The sequence below is a fragment of the Acanthopagrus latus genome, chromosome 12, assembly GCF_904848185.1.
Source record: "Acanthopagrus latus isolate v.2019 chromosome 12, fAcaLat1.1, whole genome shotgun sequence".
Classification (NCBI taxonomy): Eukaryota; Metazoa; Chordata; class Actinopteri; order Spariformes; family Sparidae; genus Acanthopagrus; species Acanthopagrus latus.
The window spans coordinates 7,915,578-7,921,687 of record NC_051050.1 but is presented as its reverse complement, the minus strand read 5'-3'; positions in this window follow the sequence as shown (position 1 = coordinate 7,921,687).

The window sequence follows — 6,110 nt, the reverse complement described above, 5'->3', positions numbered from 1 at the left end:
ACCTGTGACTACATCCTTCATCGGTGCTTGTAACAGAGCCCATTTCCCTAAGGGAAGGGGGGGGGGGGGGCAGCTTCTTGGAGGAGACAAAACAGCAAGTGGAAAAACAGAGCATCAAACCCGGTCAAGCTGGTCGACAGCCGATGAGTACTTGGATGGATTTTCATGTGTTATTTATTGGAATGGTGAAAGTCAGCACGAAGACCGGGCATACAAGTGACAGAAGAAAAGGAACATTCCTGCCAGGAATAATATACATTCAGCCTGGTGCCGGTGTGGTAAAGCTGTAAGCACTCGCAGGAATTGGCACGCTCGTTGTCAAACACCCTGCCACGCGGTGCCAAGCATGGTTTGCCTTTGACTTCCTCAATGGCAAAAAAAAACCTCTAACCAGCTTAGAGATTAAGCCTCTCACCTGGCTGTTAGCCTAAGCTCCTTAGTCTGCCTAATGATCCAAAACTTGACTTCATACCTGACAATAAAAGTCAGTCGGCACTGCAAGAACTGTCACAGCTCATCCCGCCAGGGTCAGAGCGCGGCAACTACAGCGCTGGTCGAAACTGAGTTACGACTCAGATTGGACTTTTAAATGTGCGTTTTATCATGTGAGAAATGGTCTAAGTTCAGTCCTGCTTCATCTCAGAGAATAAAGGGTATAAAAAAAGTGCAGAAACTAAGGCAAAACACACCAAGGGAAGTTACTGCAGTCTGCCTTGTTTCCTGAGCTTCAACTGCCTGTACTGCAATGCATGACAGCTGCCCAAGCTGTTGCCACTAAAGCTATACTGTCTGTAAATCCCATATTGATTTCAGGGCAATCCAGAAAAAAAAGAGAATCTTTGTGTTCTCCACACGGACCCCGTACTTACTTCATCTGAGTATTATCAGCTCACATCGATGATTGATTGAAGTAGATACTTGCAAATTGTTTTGCTGGCACTAGCTAGCTAGACAGGACAGAGGAGTACACTGACAATGGTGCACAAACAACCAGCAGATAGTACAGCCATGATGTTGGTTGTAGCCAAGTCACAGTAATTATGACCTTAGTTTATAATCTAAACAGCAAGTATTAGAACATTTTTAATATTTAGTACCATAGATTTAATGGATATTTATTCATATTAAGATAGGGACTAATAGTATATCATGAGAGCAAATATCCAAAACCTTTACTTTGTCAGGGCAGTGTGGCTATCAAACAGTGGCTTCATTACATTCCCATTTTATCTTCATGTCAGTACCTTTAATATTAGCCACTGTGTTAACTACATTAGATAACATAGTGGCACATTAGTCACTCTGACTGCCGACACTTTGACACAAAACTGACCATCCCTTGCACTCTTGGAGCAGCAGAGCCATGTGTAGAAGTCGTCATTATGTTTGATTTAGAAAAGCGCATAAATATATCTGTATACCTTTTGCTGAGCTGAGATGTATGCATGGAATAATGTCTGTTGTCTTTGTTTTCTTTTCTGAGATAATGAGCTAGTGTTTCTAACAGAAGCTCACACACTTAGTCTATAATCAGTGACACTGCATCATATAGAAGGTTTTGGGAAGCTCGGTGTGGGGCAGCTGTGACTCAGAGCTGCCTTGTCAGCTTCCAAGCAGCGATAGCCATCACCATCCAGTAACACGTATCCTCCTCCCAGTCTGCACGTCTGCATTACAGTCATGGTCACGTCACTGGTACTCGTTGGACGTGGCCTGAGTGAGCTCACTCTCTTGAAAACAGACACTATACGACTGATTTGTTTAACCAATTACGTGTAGAGAATATGTTTGGTCCAGTACACAGAATACATTGCATCCAAGTTGCAGAAAGATGTCCGAGTGGATCTATCTCGGGTCTATCAAGTTCAGGATTTTGATGCTAAACACCAGGATTCACATTCAAGGTTTGAGTTTAGGGAAAAGGTTGGTCTTAGTTAAATCTGAATACACTACATATGTCCTATGTCATAGTTCACATTGAGGTCTCTGACCCTAATGAAGTCAAGTCAGTTGTATCTATACAGCCCAGAACCACAAATCTTAATTTGCTACAAGGGGCTTTACAGTATACACCCTCTTGCCTTAGACCTTGAATTTGTGAGAGGAAAAACTCCCCCCCAAAAAACCCTTTAATGAACGTCTAAACAAACTTTTAATCTACAGGGAATGTACACACACTTTTCCAATACACTCATGAAAGTTTGTTGATTTAGCAAACACATTAATTAAAGAAACATCCTCTTGATCGAAAAAGTGATCAAGTCGGCATCACCGTTCGCTCAAAAGCTGCTCGAGTTTCAGAGGTGCGTCTGCTCGTCAGTGTCCCATCTTATTGTTAGTCTGGGGATATTCAACATTGTTCTTATTGCCAGCAAACTCTGTGTGAGGACTCAAACCAACAATTAATATAACCTACTATTTCCCTCAAGCCTGACGCGGCTTGTTCTTCTGTGCCCTCGACATCCATTGTTGCTCAAATACTATTAAAAAGACATTAGTGAGCCACACAATTACACTGCGTGCCATGTTCCTTGATAACCACAAAACACATGCCGAGTACTTTATCCTGAGTCTAAACCTTTCCCGGTGCCGCAGATGCTCATTATCGCACCGAATCCATGGCTGAAAATAGTCCTGAACCAAATGCAGATGTGTTAATCCTGTTTAAGTACGGTTTGCGAACAGCTGTGCTACAATCCCTCATCAAATCGCAGTGACACATAAAACCACTTGTAAGCATCGTTACCGTTTCAGGTACCCTCTGACTGATATAAGTGAAGTTATAAATGTTGCTTGCCAACAGTTACATCATGCGCTGTCTGAATTTTGCCCATGGGTTTCAGATCTCTCAGGCTGCTCAGGAGGCGCTGAGGGCTGCAGGGGTGATGACATAAGAGACGGATGAAGGAATGCTGCATTTTGAAATGTCTTTAAATGTGTTAATAGTGAAATAGAAACAGTATAGCAGCAGAAAACAGTAAAACAGTAGAAAGACGGTACATTTAAGAAACAAACTGAAGATGTAAAATGCTTTAATGACAACACATGAAACAAGGAAGTACAGTGATATGTGAGGTACATTGTTGTGCATTTAGCTTCCTCCCCCAATTTTAACATGTACAGCTTCCGGTGGAACAATCCAAACTGTCAATCATAAATGGAACCTAATGTGATAACGAGCCTAATGTACCACCTGTGATTGGCTAGTTTTTGTTTGCTTGTTTGTTTGTTTGTTTTGTTTTTGCTGTTGTTTTCTTTTCATGCTTCTTTTTTTTTTTCTTTTCAATATGGCACAATAAATCCATTAACGACAAAGAAATACAGATGAAAATATAAGTTATAAACCACTTTATTTGTTTAATTCATTTTTAAAAGTATATATTTCAGGCCTCCTTGATCTCCCATAAAATCTATTTAATTTGTTCTTGCATGAGCAAATTATTCCTTCTGTGATTGTTTGTTTGTGTTGCTCGGAAACAAAAGCTAGCATGTCACTAAGCATTGCAATAGTTCAACGAGCCGTGAGCATAACCGAGTGCGACACTTGTCATCCAGAAAAAAAATCCTCGATCCTTGATATTTTTATGGGTGGACATGAGGTTCGCAGTCACCGCCACAAACACTTTCTTTCTGAAGTGTTCGTGTTCATTGTGCGGTTGTCAGCATCTCCAGCTCTGAAGTACACGCTGCACATAAAGCTTCCCGCCCCTCTCACTTCAGTGCTGCCAAGCTCTGAGGTTACATGCAGGTGAATTCATTGTTTTCAGCTCTTTACGCATGCATCTTTTGTAGCCATGTTCAAGGATCATACCCTTGTTTTTGCATGCGTTGTCTTGTTTGCTACATTCTGCATGCTGCAGGCTGCTTTGTCACTCGCTGACACATTGCCTGTGCGCTGCCGCGCTTTCATTTGCTTTTTGAACCACCGGCTTTCGAGGACTTGAGGCCTGTCTGCTGAGAGGCAGCTTTTTAAATTAAGGAAGACAAAAACTCTGAGAATATACCTCATTAAAGCGCTGCCGTTCAGAAGCTGACGCTTGAGTTACGGATGGCTGTAAACAATCACAGGTGCTTTGGCTTTGCATCTGGGTTTGGATCTAAACCTAAGTATAGCCAGCCCAGCTCTGGGCTACACTTGTTGAATTATCAGCTTTCTAAAAGTTTCATTTATTTATTTATTTTCATTTTTTTCTGCTCTTGCAAAGGCATCTCCAGACGTCTGCTTTTGATCCATGGTGCTTTCATAAACCCAGTTGGACTGAGCCTGTGGAAGCCTCAGCTTCCATCTGCTGTGGACCGCCAAGCTGGCTGATACCTGAGATCTGTGGGAAGCAGGAGGTGGAGGAGACAGGTGGCTGCCTACATACCTTTATGATTGTCTGCTTGTGTGTGTGTCTGCCTAAATGTGCATTGGGACTGGTGTAAATGTGCAGTATTGATACCCGTGACTGTGTACGTGGGTGTTTCTGTGCCAGCTCTCGCCTTCGACTGTGTGTTCAGACGGTGATATAACATCTTATTCTGTGAAAAACGAAAAGCACTGAACTAAAGTCTGGACTCTTGGGAAGGTTAAACTACTTCAGACACGCAGGAAAGTACCCATGAGTAGATGGTGAAGACTTTTTTTTTTTTTTGCCTGGCCTATTTACCACACATATCGTTTGCAACTGAAGAAAACGCACCTTTATCAAACCACGGTTTAACAAAGCCGCAGTGTGTAGCAACATGTAGGTAACTGAAAGGTCCGGCTATGCAGTGCAGGGCACATGTGTATTGACAGCGGCAAAATAAAAATCTATGATTTGTGAATCCTATGATTGCAGTTTGAGTGCCCTATCCATATTTATGGGTAGCTGTCAGCACTCCCCGCGTTCAGTATTTTCTGCAGAACTGTAAATCAAATCCCGTCATGTTGGAGCTCTCTGACAGAATGCTAAGTCAGTGAAAGGCTCTACATTTCACTGAACTGTGCTTCAGTGACTGCGGATATTCTAAGTATGAAACGTACTCAGCGGTGTGCACTTTTCAAGCCGCCCATGGTATTATGTCTCTGCCAGGTAAATACAATTATAATGGTAAATTACCAAGTTATAGCTGCAACACCACACTTTTTCCCTGACACGGAAAACAAATTAATTCAGAAAATCACCCCCTTTTTCAGTTTGGATGACAGACAGCAGTAAAGGAAAAGCGCGACAAATTGGAAAATAAGGGCAATGAAGAAGATAGACTCAACACTCTCATGCTCCCTTTGTCACTCGTTTATTATTATTTAGTTTAATAAGATATGCCACTACTTATCCAGATTAGCTTTTCCAGATCCAAAGAGCATTTTAATACCGTTAGTAAATGAGGTCTGGAACTCCATTAATTAATATGAATCATGTTATTAACACAGTGCACCAGTAAAATATCTTACAATGCAATTTGTTCATGGGGGGAAACCAGCAGAGCAGAAAGTGACATTGCTCGTGAAAATATGTTAAGCTGAGCCAAAGCAGCACATAAACAGTCTAAACCAATTTAGATTTGAGTTATTTATTATAAATCAAAGACCTAATACTGAGCACTTGACTTGATATGATTTTTTTCCCCCCTCAATATATGTTAAAATATTGTTCATTAGGTCTGTTGTCATCTACATTTTTTGAATGTTTTAATGTTGAAGGGCTCTATGTGACATGTACTAATTGCTTTTCTATTGGTCATATGTGAGCGGATTGTAATGTGACGTGAACAATGAGACAGTCTTGTTTCTCTCGCTTGCCTATATGCCCATGGCCGATTTGTTTAAGTTGCTTAATGCCACTGGACGGTGGAGTTATTTCTGAAGGACTCAGATTTTCCTCGACAGTCCAAAGGATGGGACTTCATGCATGTCTTTAAGTGCCTTATCTTAGTGCGTCTTCTTCCTTAAAGGTTGAATTTAATGAAGAAAACAATGGTAATTTATCATATTTGTTCCACTGAAGTAAAGATGAATCTATAGGTTGGAAGAAAACCACATTGGCAACCTGTCAAATTCATATTCCAATCAAATAGGGCCAGCATATCACTAGAGTAATCATTAACTGTAACTTCTGAGAGCTAGTTAGCTGTACAGCTAGAAC